The sequence below is a fragment of the Helianthus annuus genome, chromosome 15 (genome assembly GCF_002127325.2).
Source record: "Helianthus annuus cultivar XRQ/B chromosome 15, HanXRQr2.0-SUNRISE, whole genome shotgun sequence".
Taxonomy (NCBI): domain Eukaryota; kingdom Viridiplantae; phylum Streptophyta; class Magnoliopsida; order Asterales; family Asteraceae; genus Helianthus; species Helianthus annuus.
In genome coordinates this window covers 60554148-60577347 of record NC_035447.2, presented here as the reverse complement: position 1 = coordinate 60577347, position 23200 = coordinate 60554148, and positions in this window count along the sequence as shown.

Here is a 23200-nt window from a genome sequence, read left to right as displayed (position 1 = left end):
GATAATAGAAGAACCAAAGCCGAAGATCGAGGATCTTCCTGTCATTTCTGAATACCCCGAGGTTTTTCCCGAAGAACTACCTGGTTTGCCACCAGATAGACAAGTGGAGTTCAGAATTGACATCATTCCTGGAGCAGCTCCGATAGCAAGAGCACCTTACAGATTAGCTCCGACGGAAATGAAAGAACTGAGGACCCAGTTGGATGAACTGCTGGCAAAAGGTTTTATCAGACCTAGTTCATCTCCCTGGGGAGCTCCTGTCCTATTTGTAAAGAAGAAGGACGGATCAATGCGGTTGTGCATTGATTACCGTGAGCTAAATAAAGTTACCATAAAGAATAGATATCCTTTACCAAGGATCGATGATCTATTCGATCAGCTGCAAGGAGCGAGCTACTTCTCCAAGATCGACTTGAGATCGGGTTATCATCAGCTAAGGGTCAGAGATGAAGATGTACATAAGACAGCATTTAGGACTCGCTATGGTCATTACGAGTTCCTAGTGATGCCTTTTGGGCTCACAAATGCACCGGTTGCGTTCATGGATCTCATGAATCGCGTCTGCAAGCCGTATTTGGACAAATTTGTCATAGTCTTCATCGACGATATCCTTATATATTCCAAGAACCAAGCTGACCACGAGAAGCACCTCCGTTGCATACTCGAATTACTACAGCGTGAGAAACTCTACGCCAAATTCTCGAAATGTGAATTCTGGCTAAGAGAGGTTCAGTTTCTAGGTCACGTTGTAAGTGAACGTGGTATCCAAGTGGATCCCGCTAAGGTAGAGGCAGTCATGAACTGGCAAGAGCCAAAGACGCCTACCGAAATCCGTAGCTTCCTGGGGTTAGCAGGATACTACCGGAGATTTATTGAAAACTTTTCGAGGATTGCTGCGCCCTTGACTTCCTTGACCAAGAAGAAAGAAAAGTACATTTGGGGCCCAAAGCAGCAAGAGTCCTTTGAAATACTAAAGCAGAATCTAAGCAACGCACCTGTGCTGACATTACCAGAAGGTACAGATGAATTCGTAGTTTACTGCGATGCATCACACACGGGCATGGGGTGTGTGCTTATGCAGAAGGGCAAGGTGATTGCCTATGCTTCAAGGCAATTAAAGGTGCATGAAAAGAATTACACCACCCATGATTTGGAGTTGGGTGCCGTTGTATTTGCACTTAAGTTGTGGAGGCACTACCTTTATGGCATTAAATTTGTGATTTATTCTGATCACAAAAGCCTCCAGCACCTGTTCAACCAGAAAGAGTTGAACATGAGGCAACGTCGTTGGATGGAAACCTTGAATGACTATGATTGCGAGATCAGGTACCATCCCGGCAAAGCGAATGTAGTCGCTGATGCCTTAAGCAGGAAAGAAAGGGTAAAACCCATTCGAATCAATGCCAAGAGCATTGAAGTCAAGAACAATCTAATTGAAAGGATATTAGCTGCACAGCGAGAGGCTGTGTTGGAAGCTAACTATCCAAATGAAAAGCTGGGAGTAACTGAGGAGCAGTTGACTCTTAGCAAGGATGGAATACTTAGGCTGAACGGACGTATATGGGTTCCAATTTATGGAGGACTACGAGATGTTATCCTCCAGGAAGCCCATAGTTCCAAATACTCAGTCCATCCTGGTGCTGACAAAATGTACCAAGACCTAAAGGCAAATTATTGGTGGATAGGCTTGAAAAAGTCTGTAGCCGCCCATGTAGCAAAGTGCTTGACTTGTGCTCAAGTCAAAGCCGAGCACCAAAAGCCGTCTGGCTTGCTACAACAGCCTGAACTTCCCGAGTGGAAGTGGGAATGTGTAACCATGGACTTCATAACCAAGTTGCCCAAAACCAGGAAGGGAAACGATACAATATGGGTCATAGTTGATAGGCTGACTAAATCAGCTCATTTTCTACCCATTAAGGAGACATATAGCTCCGATATGTTAGCCCAACTTTATGTTGATAAGATTGTAGCCTTACACGGCATACCTGTGTCTATTATCTCCGACAGGGATACTAGATACACATCTCACTTCTGGAAAAGTTTCCAGCAATCTTTGGGCACGCGTTTAAACTTTAGTACGGCTTACCATCCACAGACGGACGGTCAAAGTGAGCATACTATCCAAACGCTAGAAGACATGCTTCGTGCATGTGCGATCGATTTAGGTGGTAACTGGGATAAGAACCTACCCCTGATCGAATTCTCCTACAATAATAGCTACCACACCAGCATAAAGGCTGCGCCTTTCGAGGCATTATACGGTAGGAAATGCAGATCGCCTGTTTGTTGGGCGGAAGTAGGAGAGGTCCAATTAACAGGACCAGAGATTGTTTTCCAGACAACGGACAAGATTGTCCAGATCCGGGAACGTCTCAAGGCTGCCCGCGATAGGCAGAAGAGCTACGCTGATCCAAAGCGTAAAGATTTTCACTTCGATTACAATGGGCTATTCGACTCCTTTAATCTGCCAACCACTGACGAAGAATCTGCAGCTGCTAGAATGTTATTCGATAGTGACAACGCTGCTGGCTCGCCATTGGTTAGACCTATTATCGTTAACCCCCAAGGTTCTAATTCGGTTAACAATACGGTAAAAAATGAGGTATTTGAAGATGCTACTGATTACAATGAGTCATCGGAAGACGATGAATATCATGATGTGTCAGAAGGCTCTTCAGCTCCAGTTGCTCCTGTTCAAGGTGCTTCTTTAGAAACTCCTCAAGTGCAGAATGTAGATACTGCTGAAGGGAATGCATCCACTTCTACGCATATTGCAGGTGTGGAATTGGTTGTTGATCTTAATATTAACAATTTGGGTATCAATGCTCGTGTTCCTGAAAATCCTAAAATGAGGATTCACGATATCCATCCACAGCAAAACATTATAGGAGATGTCCAACGCGGTGTGCAGACGCGTAATCAGCTGAGAAATAACCAGAATGCTGGTTTATATTCAGCCATTAGAGAATCCGGTCTTCAAAATGATTGGTCCTTTGCGTGTTACGTTTCACAAGAAGAACCGAAATCTTGGAAGGAAGCCTTAAAAGATAATTCTTGGGTTGAAGCCATGCTGGATGAACTGCAGCAATTTCAAAAGCTAGGTGTTTGGAAGCTTGTTGAAAAGCCGGAGAATTACAAGAAAATGGCACTCGCTGGGTTTTTTAATGCAAGAAGGACGATCGTGGAGTAGTTATTCGTAACAAGGCGAGATTGGTTGTTCAAGGATTTCGCCAGATTGAAGGCATTGACTACAATGAAGTTTATGCACCTGTTGCACGTCTGGAAGCTATTCGGATCTTTCTAGCTTATGCTTCTTTCAAAGGATTCAAAGTCTACCAGATGGACGTCAAAAGTGCTTTTCTTCACGGTATAGTCCAAGAAGAGGTGTACATCGAACAACCTCCAGGTTTTGAAGATCCTATTCACCCCGATCGGGTATGGTTGCTCAACAAAGCTCTTTATGGCTTACATGTAACACCTCGAATTTTTGTGTCCAATAATGTGTTAACACGTGTCATTTGTTTACACGTGGCATTGATATTAAATAAAGGACTAATTTTGACAAACCTTGAAAGTATATAAATTCGAGGGTTATAAATGTCAACAAGGGTAAATATACTGTATAGTAACCCTAAATAACGCTTGAACCTTCAAACGAATAAATCATAGATCGTACGGAAGCGAAACGCGGAAGAAAGTGAGAGATTACGAGCTACAGGGGTTAACTGTGTCAACATGTTTAATATTACCTCTGAGTGACCCTTTAACGTTCCCAAGACTTCGTAACAGTGTTATACGCTCACCAGAATATACTATATAAATTCCGCGAAGTTCCGTCTTAAAACGAGAGAGTTATACTCAGATTCGTATGAGAAGGGTTAAAAGCGTCAATAACAGAAGTTAAGGCCTTCTGAATAATTAATAAATAAACCGGGGACTTAACAACACGGATAAATAACACGAGGCCCCTATCGGTAAATAACCGAGGGCCAAACCGCAAAGTTACCCTTTCAAACCCGAAAGGTCAGGTAAATCATTACGAAAGATTTCGTTATTAATTACCAGGATTTCGCAATCATGACAAAAGATTTAAAATTTCTGAAATCTTAACCTCTCGCGACCCGCGTGAAGGTTATGGTTAAGTTGAGGCGGGCCGCGAGCCTCCTGTATTACGCGTCTGATATTCAAATCCTAGGCGACCCGCATTAAAATGGCATGGAACTCCCATGCGGGCCGCGTGGGACGCCCAGATGCAGAAACATTGTAACTACTTGACCTTTGGACCCTTTGAACGACCAACAAGCAATTAATGGGGCATGGGCACTCTATGCTCGACCCATAACACTTAGGGGACATCTGCCCATCATCCACACTCAGTGTAGCATGAGTTGTAATGATCTTAGAGCCTAAGTTTCACTATAAATAGCCACATTGGCTCATAACAATTCACACAACACAAATCAACTTCTCTGGTCATTCTAAAGAAGCTCCAAGCATCTTTCTCTGCTCTATAAGCAAGAACACACTTCTGTAAGTCGTTCATACTCATTTGGTCCTGCATTTCCATAGTTATAGCTCAAAAACGCAACCGTCGTAACTAACGGTTGTCATTACAATAACTTGCAAATGGTTCAGTCTTATGACGGATCAAAAGTAGTTTTGAGTAGGTAATTATGTGGGTAATAAACCTCTAAAAAGGTTCCCCCTGATCACCACTCTAACTATGTCAAATATCGAGTCAAACGTGCGGTTAAAAAGTCAACAGAAAGCTATTTTAGCGATTTATGCATAATCTGTAATGTATATGTTATGAAACCTGTTTTGACACTTATAAAACATGATATTAAGTATATAAACTTGTTTGCGCTCGTTTGAATCGACCATTTGCTATATTGAACCGGTTCGGAGCCGAATGTCGCAAAAGTTTGACTTTTGCTTTGACTTCAGTTCTGACCCGTTTTAGTGAGGTATAGATATACCTTAGGACTCTCTTAGGACCAGATCACATGTTGGTATAAACCCCTGTGGTCGGTTCATGAGTTATCCGAGTCTTTTGCGCAATTCCGTCATTCGCCTAAAAGTTGACCGTAACGGCCTTTTAAAATTAAAACGAGTATTTCGGACACGTGAACGGACCAAAACCTTGCTTATTAAATTATACGCATGTCCTTAAAGTTTCACGTCAATCCGAGGTCTAGAATGAGAGTTATGCTAATTAGCGCAATTTAAATAAACTTTAGTAATTAACGGCGCAAATGGCATAACGCCTATCTAAACCAAGATTTCATCACCAAATCTTTTACCCACTGTCATAAAATAATATTTTGGGAATTTTAAAGATTTTTAATAATTTTTACCTTGCTCATAACCTGCGGTTATGGCTACGGTTCGGTAAATACCGAATATGCCCTTTTTGGCCAAAACATGAGTTCTACAAGGTCTTTTGACCCGATTCCAGTTGCTACTAGTTTTAAATAATGAATAAAGTATTTTAAGCTTTATAATCTGTTCGGGAAACTCAGATTTCCTGTAGAACTCGAAAAGCCTTTTTAAAGTCTTTAAAATGACCGAAAAGCCCCTACGGGGCATAATATTAACTTAAACTCGTTACGGGCGTCACGGAAGGTATCCTACTGATACCACAACCCAATTAAGGCATATTGACTTAGGAAATAAGCGTACGACTCTCATAGTTAACCGTTTCGCCTATTGCGCGCACGATTCGGCTTATGAAACTAGTTTTCATAATTTAGCCGATACGGGTCAAATTATATTATTTGAACCCCAAAATCCAGAGTGTGAACCATTAACCCATATAAAACAAGTCTCTGAACTTGTTGGGTCAGAATCACACTCCATTCTCGGTTTTCGCCTTTCCGCGCGATTAAACCATATCTATATATATATCGGAACCAACCGGTCTAGGCTACGGCCATTATAACGACCCGTTAGGATTCTAAGAGGTTAATTAAAACCTTCGTTCCATATTAGGAGCCCCAGTAAAAGCTATCGGTGATTTAATCCAAAATAAGGAAATATACTTGCAAAGGTAAATACTTTAACTTATTTCCCCTATATGGGCTTGGGTTACGGTATATTAATACCGCTTGATTGAGCATTATATTCTTCCATCGCTTAGGTGGTTAATTAAATAATATGATCGGCTCATTTAAACAGTTTTGTTGCTTATAAGCCTTTGGGGGGTTTAATGACCGTTGTCCCGGATATCCTTGGCATCATTTTACGAAATGGCCACGACCATCGACATCCCGGTGTAGGCGTACACCCGGTATAAAGTGTCGACATTAAATTAAAAGACGTAGCCGTTGGTTTTTATACTACGGTTTTACGCAAACGTGGTGTGTCTATAAATCTTTAACCCGGCACGACCCGGGCTACTGAACGCATAAAAGAACATGTAAAACGTTCACAAGATTTTATTATAATTTTCCCAAGTTATAAAAGAGTTTGTGCCTTGTGCATTCAAATCAATTTTAAATAAACATTTTCAAATGTGTCAGTTGAATGTATTTACCAGTGTAAACTGACGTATTTTCCCCAAAAAGATTAAGTGCATGTACCTAAACGTAAATTGGCTGGTATTAGCTCCCTAGCGTCGTGATAAGTCTCGCAAGCTTGATTGCAGTATCTGATGGAACAATACTTTATGTTTATTTACGATCCGCTGTGGATATATTCAACTTTTGTAATACATTTGATATTACAACCAGAGGTTGAGTTTATATATTTATCTTATGCTTCCACTGTGCATTATATAATTGTGTGGTTTGACTATATTGTTGCCAACATCGTCACGGTAATCCCCCACCGGGCCCACCGGTGAGACACGTGGAAATCGGGGTGTGACATTACATCAAGCACCTAGGGCTTGGTACGCAACCTTATCCAATTATCTTCTGGAGAATGGATTTCGACAAGGTCTTATTGATTGCACACTCTTTATCAAGGAACAAGATGGAGATCTTCTGCTGGTGCAGGTATACGTTGACGATATAATTTTTGGTTCTACTAATGATTATTTGTGCAGGCAATTCGAACGTGTTATGCAGGAAAAGTTCGAAATGAGCGCTATGGGGGAAATGAATTTCTTCTTAGGCCTACAAGTTAAACAAACAGAGTCTGGGACATTCATCCATCAGACTAAATATGTTGGTGACATTTTGAGCCGATTCCAAATGTCAGATGCAACGCCCATTGGTACCCCACTTCCGTAGAATCACGGGATTACTCCGGATTTGAAGGGTGAAACATCAACTCCTCATACTATCGCGCTATGATCGGATCTCAAATGTATCTCACTGCTTCAAGGCCTGACATCATGTATCCAACTTGCCTGCTTTTAAGATATCAAGCCAACCCGAAGGCCTCTCATCTGTCAACTGTTAAAAGGATTTTTCGCTATTTGAAGGGTTTCCTTGACACCGGTCTTTGGTACCCTAGGGATGATAGCTTTGACTTGACTGCATACAGTGATTCTGATTTTGGTGGATGCAAAATAGATGGCAAATCAACAACAGCAGGATGTCAATTCTTAGGAAATCGCCTGGTTACGTGGCAGTGCAAGAAGCAAACGTGTGTTGCTACATCAACTTGTGAAGCAGAATACAATGCTGCCTCCAGGTGTTGCTCCCAAGTCTTGTGGATACAACAACAAATGCGCAACTACGGTTTTGAATTCCTATCTACTCCTATTTTTGTTGATAACAATGCTGCCTTACAGATCACTAGAAATCCTGTGCAGCATTCCAAGACCAAACACATCGAAATTAAATATCACTTCATACGTGATTGTTTTGACAAAAGATTAATCGATGTCGTTTATGTCCCCACCGATCACCAACGTGCCGACCTGTTTACAAAAGCTTTTGATAAAACACGTTTTGATTATCTACTTTTGGTCAATGGCATTAAGGTGATACCCGAGTAAACTTCTTTGGCTAATCGTTTTTTGTAAATATTTTCTTTAAAAACTCTAAAAAAACAAAAAGATTTTCGTTTTCGTAACCTTTTAGCATTTTAGGGGGAGTAAATTCAAGAAAATACAAAAAAATTTGAAAAATCAAAAAAGATGTCTTTACTTTCTGTCTTTTCGTTTCAAAATTCAAAATTAAAAAAAAAATATTAGAAAATCAAAAATGAGTTTCTTGGATAAAGGAAGATGATGATACTCACTGGTGTGGTTGGTCAACGTGTTAAAAAGTGTAAAACAAAAATTGATGAGAAATGATAAGTATCTCTACTAACGATGTATCGGTAGGCTCACAATCAAACTAAAATGTGCAGGATGATACAAACCTAACAGACTTCAAGCCAGGTGGGAACCATTCATTGGCATATGGTCTTAGTACTGAAATTTCATTTGAGAGATTGCCGAGATTCTAAGATATTCGGTCTTTATGCTGCTTATCATCTGGGTATCATGGTTGTATCTTTTACCGGAAAATTACGGAGACGAAGTCTAGATCTTCCATGATACTATACATACGTGTACATATTGCATTCGACCTCAATAAGTGATCAACAATCACATGTCCAAACAAATAAGTGATAAACTATCACATTTTTCCGGGAGTCAAGTTCGTCTCTTTGCTGTACGAAAGTACTGACCTGTTCACGGGCTTACTCCTGTGCCCTCATGCATATGAAAATCAAGTTCCTCATCAATAAGTGATTCTATCACATAGGTCTTGTTTTCAATCAAAATAAGTGAGTTTCTCACATCTTTTATACGGTCAAACAGATGATAATCGGTATACTCACCGGTAAGATGAACTCTCGTGCATACCTTGATACGGGAATGTGTCGTGAGTGGATTCACATCGACTTGTAAGTATAATCCTTACCGTAAATCGTATCTCCTAATTGTGATTACGTTTGATCAGTTTGAGCTTATGTGGACAACAATACCGATAATCGAGGTAGTATACTTATCCAGAACATTAACTCGCAAAAAGTTTGCGTTGTACAGTCATTTAGTGCTTTAAATGGTTTTTCTTTTAATTTTCCGCGCTTTAAATTTGTTTTTAGTGTAATTTGTAAAGTTGATTTTTTATTAAGCCGAAGTTGTTGCTTGGTGTTTTCTGCCGGAAGCCTAAAACCTACTTCATAAAACATCCTTGCATTTAAAACTCAAACAAAATGGAAAAGTGTTCAATTAATCAAAATCTGGTGTGCAAAATTTTCATGCCTTAGTGTTTTTGAAAAATGATGTCGACGAAACAAGCTGTATGGTCAACGAAAAAAATTATATCGATGAAACAAGGCTGGTCAAAGTCAAAGGTCTCTACTTGGTCAACCTTGGTCAAACCTGTTTTGGTAGTCGACGAAACACTTCGTTTCGTGGAGGTTACGACGAAACGCAAATGGCCCAGTTCGTTTCATCGTGGGCTATGTTTTAAGGCCCAAGTCCAGCCCAACTTATCCGTTTCGTCGAAGCCCGAAGTCTGTTTTGTCGAGATGTCCGTTTCGCCGAGGTAAGGCGGTGTATAAAAGGGGTCCCAGTGTTCACTTTTTTCAACATAAACCTGTTCATCTTCTCCACACTCCACCGCCATACCCCTCTGCCATACCCATTCTTGAACCCTCAAAACCCTTTTTTTTCCTCAAAATCTAACAAAAATCAAAGGTACAATAATGTTCTTGATCATGTTTCAAACATTTTGACCCGTATGTTTTTGTTTGAAACTCTCGGAGACCCTTGTTTACCTAATGATTTCATGATTTAAGCTTGTATCTGGTTTGGAATCTTATGAAATCAGATAGATTTAGAGTTTATGTGTGTATATGTGCTTTGATTTGGGTTTGGTTTCATGTAGTAAAAACATGGGATGTGGGTTTCTTGGTTGTTTGAATTATTTTGGTGGGTTTCGGTCAAAAACACATGTCGGTTTTATATCAGGGTTGTTTTTGGTTGGTTTGGGTATAAACAAACTGTTGAATGTTGGTTGATTTTGCATCTGATCATTGTTCAAACCCCATACGGCGAAACACCCAAATGTCTGAAACCCTAACTGTTCAAAAATCCTACTAACGACGAAACGATGAAACGACGAAATGGATCCGTTTCGTGGTATCCGTTTCGTCGAGGTATTGTCGACGAAACAAACTGGTCAACGGTCAACTCTGTTTCGTCGCTGATCATTCTGTTTCTTCGAAGTCTCTGTGTTTCGTCGTCCATGCCTTAGCAAATTTTTCATTTTGGTGCTTTTTCACAGAATGTGTGTAATTATGTGTTTAATGTCCATTTGATGATCAAACATGTTTGTATGTAAGTTTAATACACTTATTGTAACATTGTGACTTATTGTGGACATTTTCATATACAGATGGCACCGAAAGAAGGCAAATGGAAACCCGCGACAAAAAAAAAAGTCTGAGGAGGAGATTATGTCTGAGAAGCATCATAATCAAATTGCTTTTCTGGATCCGGAAGAAAAGTGTAGGACCGGTTTTGACGCCGTTCGATTGCGTAACGAACGTTCGACGTGCGGAATCCGTGAACGTGCGTGATCGAACACACAATAACGTACTAGAAACGTGATTTTATTGATGAAGATGACGTGTACAAGCAAAAATCACGTGGAGAGTATACTTTCTCTCTCTAGACTTTCTCTCTCTAAACTTGAATTACCAAAATCACCAAATGGAGCAAAAGTCTTAAACATTACACAATAACTCTCTATTTATAGGCTAAGGCTTTTAATGAGATTTCTCATTAATTACAAGATTGCCACCTTGCCTTTTGACTAAATATAATGCTTTCAAGACTCGATTTCTTCGGTTTCTTGCTACGACTCGGATTGACGAAGGCGATAGACATTTATGCACTAACAATCTCCCCCTTGGATATTGCCGCAGTCAATCTCGTAGCGTCTTGACTATCTCTTTCTCGAACAGAATCCCCGTGGATCTGTCTTCAAACTTCCGTTGCTCTTCCTATTGATCAGACTTCTTTTCTTCAGGCTCCCCCTTTCGTCAAGCTTCCGTGCTCTTAGGATCGACGCCTGGCTTTCCGTAGCAACAGAATTAGAAACCTACACATCTCAAACACACAATTATAACAAACAATATTGTGATTCAACTAAATGAATCATCTAAACATTTGAGAATCTTTTACATTTGAAATTTAACAAAATTTGAAACATTCCAAATTCTGATTCAACATTTCAAATCAATTAACCTATCCAACTGTTCATCTTGTTTAGCCTTTGAGATTTTGAATATCAGCTTTTCAACATCAGCTGTCGAAAATCTTTTTGGATTTTTCATACTATGAAACATAAATGCAATAGCAGAAATTAAATGCAGAAATGAAATATGTACAAACATATTTTGTGAGTTTGTGCAAGAGGATCATATCAGTTTTTGAGACACATCACCAACACCGTTAAGCTTTTAAACATTTCAAGTTTTAAACAATTTACCTAGATTGTCAGTATATTGGTCCACTTTAAATTTTCACACAAATTTCAATTGATTCGAGATACGATATTAATGTTTTAGAAACTTGAACTTAAATGTGTATCACTCCACTTAAATATACTCCCGTATCCCGATCCCAATGTTCAGTCTTACAGGTGAGTATACCACAGATGATATCTGTAAAGGGGTAAATTGCGAGGGCCGTGAGAGCTCAGGTCGATACTTCCGTATACGTAGAGAGATAACGGCTTCGACTTTCGGTGGGTCCCCTTTAGAGGATCTTTTGTTACAACAGCAGCGACTATCAATTTTATTGTTTCATCAGCTTGCTGAGGGTGAAGCTTATGTTTCAAAACTTTTGCGGAAAGTATTATCCGGGGACTAGGTCAGTATTTCCATACAGCAGAAGTCCCGGGATAATACCCCAGATATCACGAGCATAAAGACCTAGTATCTCAGAATACGGGACCTTTCAAACAGGATTTCAGGGGTTACCTATATATCCTGGAGGTGTTCCCCACGTAAACGCAAGTTGAATTTATGTTTATATCCCAAACTGGTCTACTAATTCTGTAAAAACCTACCGGCACATCTTTAGCGAGATTGTTTATCACTTTTAAACATTACATATCTTTAGCGTGTTGTGATAGACCACTGATGTACTATCATTTCCTCTTTTATGCAACAAAAACTCATTTTTGATTTTTCAATGTTTTTTATATTTTCAAATTTTCTAATTTTTTTTTTAATTTTTCTCCCCCTAAAATCAAAATATGTTTCAATTTTGATTTTCTGGGAAAATTTGAAACAAACTGTACAAACTTGACAACTTGATGAGAATCACATCAATTCTCCATCCACCTGGCGTAAACAATCAGAACTCCCCCTGACAACAAACTATTTTCCCATTATGATTTCAAAACACTTAAGTTTGTTTTAATCAAAATCGTTTTTCCAGAAAATTAGTTTGTGTTTACCACTTTTAAGTTTACCACTTATGAAGCATGGGGATATGGTTCATCATCTTGTTTACCAATCTCATATGTATAGTAAATCAAGTACAACTTAATGTCCCTGATTTACCATTTGCTGTTTAGAAATCTCTGTAACATTTGTAAACATAATCTTTTCAAAGTATAACCAACAAATACCACTTGTAAGCAAACCAAATAATGTTACTTGTAGGTTTTCCTGTAGGAATGAGACATCTACAAAAACCTCTTTACTACTTGTCAAATTAGTCAGAAAGATGCCGATTCCTGCTTCTCAATTACCAACCTGGAAGCTCCGGCGAGTCAGGATTTTCAGTTAAAGAGATTCACCCAAGCCTGACGGTCCTTGGGTGTTTTGAACATACCTTTTTTATTCATAAAATTCTTTAACCCCTTTGACTTTTCCGTCAACCATTTTTTCAAAAATATTTAGAACATTGGGGTTAAAGGCTTTTTCAACATCAAAATCTTTCTTTTCAGAAAAAGATTGATTTGAAATTTCAACTTCGTCAACTTTTTGTTTATAATTTTCAGCTCGCAATGGTGGAAAGTTAATATCATCCATTGGCGGAACTGAATTTTCACTTTTGAGCTCAACTTGTGGCTCCTCTGATTTTGACGAAGCAGAATCATCGCCAGAACGTGGCTCCTTTATTTTCGCAGAAACAAATTCATCGCCAGGAACATTTCCTTTCTTCACACTCCATTCTGTCCTCAGATTTGCATCTGATGAATTCGTTTTGCTTGATTTGTCATTCTTTGAAGAGCAAGACGATTTATCAAAACTCTTCTCTGTTTTACTTGTTGTATCCGAGGATAAAATCCTTTCGAGATACTCTCGTGCTTTCATCCTCTTCTTCCTCAGTCTGTCTTTCTGCCCCTGAGAAAGCTTCACTTTCTTATCTAGAACTTTAGGTTCTTGAACCTTCTGTTCTTTGACTTTCTGTTCTAAAACTTTCAGTTCCTTGGGCTTTTCTTTGACTTTGACTGACTTTATCACCCTTTTCTGAGATATAGCCCTCGATCTTGCATTTGATCTCATTGGGCAACCTCTGGCAATGTGACCTATGATGTTGCAGTTATAGCATCTTCTCGATTCAAACCTCCAATTCTGGCAGTTAACAGCAATGTGTCCTTGATAGCCGCATCTGTAACACACTCTGTTATCGTACCAATCACCATTTTCAGTCCAAACGCTCAGGTCAAAGCACTGTTTGGCTTGGTGATATTCCTTCCTCCTCTTGATTGCTGGATTTGACTTTTGAGCACTGTGGTCCGACCTGCACCACTTATTGCCAACAATTTTTGAGTTTTCATTTTTCAATTTTTGTGGTTTTTGATTTTGATCGGATGATCGATCTGATGAGCTTTTATTTTATTTTTATACATTTTTCAAATTTTTATCTTTTTGTTTCTGTTCCGCTTTCTTCTTCAAAGGTTTTTGCTTAGAGCATTCACCTTTTTCAGTTGATTGCAAAACAGTTTTCTGAAATTTTTCTTTTAATTTCAAAAACAATTTTTGTTTTTCAATTTTTTCAATTTCATCATCAGATTTCTCATCACAATCTTCAACTTTGACTTTGTCAAAGTTTGTGACATTGTCACTTATTGGAACAGAATTGATCGGTTTCGGACATGGAATATTCAAATACTCTGAAGAAGTCACAAAACCTTTCAATTTTGTTTCAAGCTCGTTGATTTTCTTTCGAGCTTGTTCTCCTTCTTTTTCAAGTTGAATAATCTTCTGAAGATGAGAATTTATCATTTTTTGCTTTTCGATGTTGTTTTTGCTAAACACATCTCTCCCATCTTCAAGAATTTTTATTTGATTTTGAAATTCTTTTTCCATTTTTAATTTTTCATTTTCAAAAACTTTTTCTTTTTCTTTCAAAATTTTGTTTTCCAATGTCAAACTGTCCAAATCACTTAACAGTTTGACATTGTCTGATTCAAATTTGTCACATTTTGAGCACTTCTCGGTCATCTTTACATCCTCAGCTTTCTTCTCAACCTTGATAGCTGAAATGTCTTTAACCTGCTCTTCTTCCTGAACAATTTCCTTAGATTTGAATTTTGCTTCATCAGTTTCTGCATTACTAATCTTTTGGAGTTCAAGTTCTCGCTCTTCAATCTTCTCAATAAACAAGCTCAAATTCAAGTTTAAATATATCTTCTTCAAATCTAACAAATACGTTCTCCACATATCACCTGGTAAAACATTTGCCAACTTGTCAACCCACTTCTCATTAGACTTGGTTATCCCTAGTCTCCCCATTTCCAAAACTAGATGGCAATATCGTTCAATCAATTCTTTTGTAGATTCTCCCTTGATACCTGTAAAATTATCAAACTTGTTCAGTGCAGTATAAAACTCGGAATCCATGTTTTGGTAATGAGAAATACACAACAACAGATTTTCAATCAATTCAAAAATTTCACACAAACAAAAATCCGATGAATATCCGATTGATGAAAATCCGGTGACAACAAATCGGGTGAAGATTCGCTCGTGCGTGTATCTGATGCTTTACAAATCACTTCGGATTACCTGCAAAACAAACAAATAAACACACTATCAGTTTTAAACGAACTGAATGCGTAACAGTGAGTGTGTAAAATCAATCTAAGACTCGTTGTCGAAGATTCGTCGATTCAATCCAAAGTTGTTCGGGTGTAATCGTTGTATATGAATGATCCGGAAAATGGACAAATGTGACACGTTCTTTGAATGGGCTTAGAATGACTTGGGCCTAACGGATCTTCAAAACTGATGAGCTAAACTGATGAGCTATCCAATTTTGCCTAAAAATTTCTTGACTTGTTTTTCACTTTTGTTTACACTAATTGGGCCAAGAACTTTAATCACACAACACTTAATTGGGCCGATCAATATGTTCAACTAATGGGTCGATGATGATGAAACTTGGGCCTTTGATCAATGAATATAACAGACAGACTACACACTCCACTTAGCCGACAATATCACTATGATGAAACTTGGGCTTGTGCTGAATAACACTCAAAATGATATCACCAACTTGACCTTAATAAATCGTATATATGAGTTGATGTTTGGATCACTGATTGGGCCTCCCTAAACTTATGTCGTTTGAAGGAACAGATAACAATCAATGTTCACAAGTTATTTTTATTCAATTGAATACCAAATACACTCTTATAGGACCGATGTGTTGGTGGGCTGACAACAAAGATTTAAAAATCTTTGATTGGGCCGAAGATATCTGAAGTCACTTAGGCTGATAAACACATGCAAGCAAAATGGAAATACTCTTCAACAATTGGACCGTGTGTCTTCAACCATCAATATATATCTCGGTCACATGGGCCTCTTCACTGTGACGATTTTTCTTGAATTAATTTTTGATTGGGCCTCAAAAACCACTTAGCCGACAACAAAGTTCACATACATATACACATGGGCCGATGGTAATGAACAACTATGATTGGGCCTTTCAATTGGTTGTAGCAATGTTATAGGGCCGCAAACAGTTAGTGGGTCACTTTTTTAAAGTCTTCAACTAACTTTTAACTGGGCCTAAATCTCTACAAATCATGAGCAGCCATTTTCTCAAGTAACCGACAACATTTGTGAATGGCTGCCAATATCAACTAAACCACAACAACTTTATCAGTAGTAGGCCGACAATGACTTTCACCAACTCAATGTTATTGGACCTCCAAATTTAATCACATGGGCTAACTGACACCTTGTGACCTGTTCACATGCAATCTTGCAATCTTCTTAAACAATTGGACCGATTATGTCTGATGTCAATTTGATTAGGCCGTATGTTATAAGATCACTGATTGGGTCTTTAAAGGTTGGTGGGTCGATTATCAACAAAGACTTGTGATTGGGCCTCTATGATCACTAAACCGACATCAAATATTTACAAGTCAGCTGATTTGGCCTCACTTCACGTGCAAAAGAAACAATAACCTAACAACTAATTGTGATTGGGCCGATAATCTCACTGACAACTATTAATATCCGACAAATTTACAATCCACTAGCCGACGATCATTTAATGTTCACTAATATGATTTTGCCTGCCGTTTATCCTAAATGTTCCATTGATTGGGCCAACATATTAATGGGTCGGTGCAATATATGCCAAACAATTAACCAGCCAACAACGATGACACAAAAGCGAACCACTATCGAACAATATGAGCGGACCTGAATAATGTCCTATGAGCGAACCTTACAAGCTATGACATTATGAGCGAACCAAATATGTAACAATAAGCGGACCACTGATTAAAGCACAATGAGCGAACCTGACTGTTTACCTATAAGCGAACCATCACAAATAACAAACACTATGAGCGGATCTCCTCAACCTATAAGCAAACCTGTATTTTGAATGTATAAGCGAACCTAATAATACTCTAAAAGCGAACCTATCTGGTTTTTGACGCGAATTCGAACCTAAAAACCTCGATTTCTCCTAAACAGCTAGGAGATTTGAACCGAAACTTGGTAGGGTTGTAAATCTATGATTTTCGCACAATATGTCAAAAATTCAGACAAACCGGACCGTGAAAACACATTCAATTTGACGAATTTCAGTAAAAACGTGAGAAATAGGTAGAAGATGAAGAAATAGATGAAATCGGATCTGAATCGGCTGAAATCTGGTACGAAAACGATGTGTTTGATCGTGCAATCGAGCTCCTAGCTCTGATACCACTTGTAGGACCGGTTTTGACGTCGTTAGATTGCGTAACGAACGTTCGACGTGCGGAATCCGTGAACGTGCGTGACCGAACACACAATAACGTACTAGAAACGTGATTTTATTGATGAAGATGACGTGTACAAGCAAAAATCACGTGGAGAGTATACTTTCTCTCTCTAGACTTTCTCTCTCTAAACTTGAATTACCAAAATCACCAAATGGAGCAAAAGTCTTAAACATTACACACTAACTCTCTATTTATAGGCTAAGGCTTTTAATGAGATTTCTCATTAATTACAAGATTGCCACCTTGCCTTTTGACTAAATATAATGCTTTCAAGACTTGATTTCTTCGGTTTCTTGCTACGACTCGGATTGACGAAGGCGATAGACATTTATGCACTAACAAAAAGCTCGCTGAACTGAAAGATATCACTAAATGGATAAGGGAGTCGCGGATCAATTATGTTGTTACTTTCTCGACGCCTGTTTACAAATCTCTTATCAAAGCTTTCTGGGATTCCGCATGTGTTGTGCAAGTGGATGGAAAGGAAGTGATTAAGGGTCGTGTGAACGATTTGGATGTCATAGTCTCTCCGGATATCTTGAACGAGGTTTTACAGCTACAAGACCATCCGGATGCTCCAGATTCTATACCTATCATATGTACGCGAGGCTGCTTATTACGAATGAAATGTACAGGAGACATCTTCAGCACTCAAATCAACAAGGGTGATCTGCCGTTACGTTACAAGTTTCTACTACATGTTCTCATTCAGTGTCTTAGCAATAGACGTGCCGGATACGATATGGCTGGCAATGATCTAGTTGGTTTCATGGTGGCGTTGGTGCTAAACAAACCGTTTAGCATCTCAAAGTACATCTTCGCCAATATGAAGGAAAATATGACGAGGACTGGAGGTAGAATAACCGGGAACAAGTTCTGGATGTATCCGCGGTTTCTTCAAATGATCATGAATGTTCAACATCCTGGTCTTCCTAAAGCCGACAACGACATTCTGAAGATATAAGCAATGAACTTCAATTCATTGAGGATAATCAAGAACCTTGCAGCCAAAAGATACAAAGAAAGCGATCCTCCAAGGAAATTGATCGGTGCGCTAGGAAATCCTGATTACGTTGCTCCTGAAGATGATAAATGGCGGCACAATGACAGCCAATCAGATGATGAAGAACCGGAGTTGAAAAGAAAAATGGTTGAAAAGTTTGGTCCAGATCCAGTTGACTCTGATATGTCGGAGAGTGATAGTGATGACGAAGGTGATGGTGGTGGCGATACATGTGCCGTTGGTGCATCTAGTGCTGGTACAGCTGGTGGTACATTAGCAGGTGGCGATGACGAGTCTGATTCTGATTCGGAGGATCATCTAATCGAGCCTGGATACGAAATGTATCTCGATGAACGTGGTGTTAAAAGATACAGGAGGATTAGGTAGGAAGATGATCCAGAATACGTTCCTTTAGATACTGAAGCGGAACGTATAAAGAAAAGGAAAGCTGAGAAAGCTGCTGAACATCAGAAGAAGAAGAAAGCTAGAAAATACTTGAGTACCTCTGCTCGGCAAACTGTTTCTCAAGAGCCTGTTCAAGAAACTCCTGTGGTATCTTCAGCTCCTAAAACTCCTGTGGTATCTTCAGCTGCTGAAACTCCAACAGTAACTCCTCAGGCTGTTCCTCAAAGATCAATGGCTGCTGCAATTAGAGCAACTACTTCTCAGCCTAGTGATGAGCGTCAAAGGATATTCTCGGAATGTCTCAAGATGAGAAGAATAACTTCCTGTTCTCCCAACTTGAAGCGGCTGCAGATCGTATTCAACGGCAAACTGACTTTGTCAGGATCACAAAAAATGATCAGGTCAGTCAATTGGTGGAAATAAACAAGTTGAAGTCCACTGTTGATCAACAGCAAGCTATGATACAACGCCAACAAGCTGAGATTGATCAACTTAAAGCTGAGAACGTACTTTTGAAAGCTGCAAACAAAGAGAGAGAGAGAGAGAAGCAGTTCTATTCTTCAAAAGTTGGCTGAAGATCTTAAAGGAAGATGTGACTACATGAAAGAATGGTACGAGTCACGAAATACAGCGATACTTGATGGAGGTAAGAAGATAAATGCTGGCTATAAGTTTCTTCGAAGTCGGGTTGCTACTCTGTGGGATGATCGATGTAAGCAACAAGAAGTTATGAAGAAAAGGGATGATGATCCTGAAGATCAAGGGAATCCTGATCCTTCTACTACATCACAGCAGCCGACAGCCGCTACATCTTCTGCAATCGTTGTTATTCAGCCGCCAGCGATCGAATCTACTCAAGGAACTTCTTCTAGAACAGTTGAAGAAATACAACAGATTGAAGGTACATCTTCTGTTCCTAGCAGTGCTGATCTTGCATTGCATGTTATTCATCCAATCACTGGGGATTTACTTGAAGAAGGTGAAATTATCGAGGATCTTTCACATGAGCAATTGATTGCTCTAAACGCAATGAGAGAGATTGATGACGCTGAGATTGATAAGATGCCGAGTGAGCCTGAAACAACAAATGTTGACGATATCAAAGAAATTGTATTTGAAGGAAATGAGAAGAAGTCTTCATATGTTCGACAAGACGGGACTGAATTCACCCCTTTCGACGAAGAATGGCTAAAAGAGAATGTGGAAGTCATTGATGAGCATTTAAAGAACCGTGATACATCTGAAAATGCCACAGATGCGTTCTCTGCGTGGCGACAACAGTTCTTATCGAGGGTTTCCAAGCCGGTGCCAGATGCTGCACAAGTTGATTACTTACGGTTCGAGAAAACGAAGCCGAGTGGGCGAATCCTCTGTTGGATGTTCGTCAAAGAAATACATTGCGTCGCCATCAAACGGGAATTTGGAATTCAATACTTCCGGTCGTTGCTGAGCATACTATCTTTTCCTTTTTATGATGTGGCAGCATTGACGAAGATTGAGCTCATAAATCGCTCAAACTTTGATGGTGCAACTTTATTCGAGCGACTGATAAAGATGACCAAGAAGTCTGGCTGGAAAGACAAGTCGTACAAGCCTCAATTCCCTATGCGGCTCCTATTTCTTTCGTGACCTTCTGATGTCCCCGTCTGACCTCCAATGTTTGCGTATATATTCTATTTGGATTAGGGTTCAATCATATATCCACAACCTTGAACAATAAATGCTTTACATGGCCCAAGGCTATTCACGTTCATATGCTATGCTTGGCTTGCATGTGTTTTTTATGTGGCCCACTAGATTTTGTCTTGTAACTCGCTGGCCCATGTCATCCGATGTTGACTTATATGCGCCCCTCACAAAAATTGGCTGCCACCGTCCTCTATAAATTAATAATTAACTAATTAATTAATTACAATGCAATTCTCCTCTAACTGCAGCCGCCATGCAAAAATATTCATAGTTCTATTCTTTTATAATTGGTCCTTCATTATTGCCTCTAATAATATAGAGGTAGTGGGCTCGACCTAATTATGGAAAATAGGGGCAATTTTACTTCGGTCACTGGCACTCCATTCTGCCCAACTGGCTGGTCATTTCCATATTACTCGTTTTTGCTCCATTTGTATCAGGATCTAGCCAAACACAAAATAATATAATAGAATACTAAAACTAAATAAAAACAAATAAAACTTATACAAAAATTATACAATTTACACGGGACAAATATATGTATTTTACCACTTATCACCCTATTTATCAACAAATCAAGTTTACTCTTGATCCGGCAACCAACACTGGCAGATACAAGCTTGTTTATGAGCCAGCGAAAGTGGTGGATAGGATACCCTTGATGTCGATGAAGCAGAACTTTCTTGGAGAAATGAGGTTATGGTGTTATGACTCCGACATGCACGAGGCAGTGATTGTTTTTTATGGCGATCGTGAAAATTTCAGAATGTTGGATCCGATGTGGATCGTTAACATGTCCGCGTCCGACATTGACAAGTTATATCGGCATGACATTTTCTACGAAGACAAGGACGCGCATCAAGCGTTGAAATTTCAGCGCGTCGCTTGTTTTTGCTACTCCTGGGGAATTCATGCGGGCAGTTCGTGGTCCGAACAACACTGAAGAAAGAAGATTCGAAGACCGAAGACGAGTAACAGACAAGGGGGAGTTTGTTAGTGCACCTTTTTATGTCTGTAACTAGTCTTGTTTATTGTTGTATTTTGTACGGTCTTTTGTCGTTTATCGAGTCTGTATTTGCCGTCGACCAAGTCAGATATTGTGTCTGACTTATTTTGTCTCCTTTTGGTATGTAATGATATATGAACGATGCATGGTGCATATAAGGGTAAATCTGTCATTATGTTTGTGTTTATATGAGGTTTGCTGCAACTGTCTGTTTGCAGCAAACAGTTGAGCATTTTCAGCCTTCGACGAAACACCTTGTGTTTCGTCGAACACATAACGACGAAACAAACCATGACCATCTCATCTTGTTTCGTCGAGATCAGCGACGAAACACTTTTGTTTCGTCGACTGTTGAGCTTCTTCATGCCCAAGGACTGGCCCAATGTTGTTTCGTCGAGCCCACTCTTGGTTTCGTCGATGTATGCGCCAGGCTGCTATATAAACACTGTCTGGTTTCACTTTGAAACCAGATGAGAGCATACCCTTGAAAGTTATTCTGTCAAACTGTGTGTGTATCAGTTGATCTTGGTTCTCATCCCATTTAATCAATAGATTGTGTTTCATTGGTTATTCTGTGTGTGGTATTTACTGTGTTTGATTTGGCATAGTTACGGGGATTCCGCACCCGTGACATTGTTTGTTATAAACAAGGGTTTGGTTTTCGTTATCGATCCTCAGATTTCGAGACCTACAATCATAAATACAAATAAACATGCACAAGTAACACATAAAAGACACACACGTAAAACAATATCCAGAACGCATAATTTGGGTTGCGAATGCGATTGCGATGCGTTAAGCGGTAAAGCGATAAAACACGCGATAAATATCGATTAAACCTCGATTATTAACATGTACTCCACATAATACAACTAATGCGATAAAATAAATAGATTATCTACAAGTCAAAAAAGTCAAAGTAGTAGTTGAGCAAGGAGTGACAGATCGCAATTAGCAATCTTTTCTTCCTTTGACTTCAATCTTGACTTTGATTTTGACTTTCGAAACACGGGGTGTTACATTAGGCAGCTCCTTGACATGATTTTGAGTTGGGGGCAAAGTCATATTTTCAATTTTACTTGAGGGAAAAATCAAAATTTTTTTCCCGAGGATAAAATCCAAATTTTTAGCTAGTGGAAAACCATATTTTTATTTTGCACTGGGGGCAAAAACGTTATTTTGAATTGAGGGTGATATCGTATTTTTTTAACTGAGGGGAAAATGGTAAATTTTAATTGGGGGCAAAAGCATAATTTTATTTTGAACTGGGGGCAAAGATGTAATTTTTAACTGGGGGCGAAACCGTAATTTTAAATGGGGTATAAAATAATAAACTGGTGTAAAATCGTAATTTTGAGACGGGGGGGGACAAAATTTTGTTTTTAACTGGGGCGAAAACGTAATTTTGGCTGAGGGTAAAAGCGTAATTTTTTTACCGATGTCGAAATCGTATTTTTTAGCTCGGGGAAAAGGGTAAATGTATTTTGAAGTTGGGGCAAAACTGTACTTTTTAACTGGGGGCAAAAACGTAATTTTAAAGTGGGTATAAAATAATAAATTGATTTGTCCAATAGGAGAGGGTCGGCCGTCCATTTAAACCAATGGCAAAGAGATACTATTTCCTGTCATGGTAAATGTAGATGTTGAAAATGAAAATGTTAGGTTGGATTAGGTTTTTAATATAATATGTCAATGTATTTAAAAAAATTGTTCTAAAGCCCAACATCATGATTTTCTATTTAATTCGTTGGGCTAAACCACTATGGCAACCCATGTGTAATTCAATTCAGTTCAAACGAGTCAATGACTCCTTCCAATATTTCAATATGGCAGCCTTTCTCCTATTTGTTCATCCAAGCTAGTTGGCTTTTCATCCAAGAATGTTGTATCTTT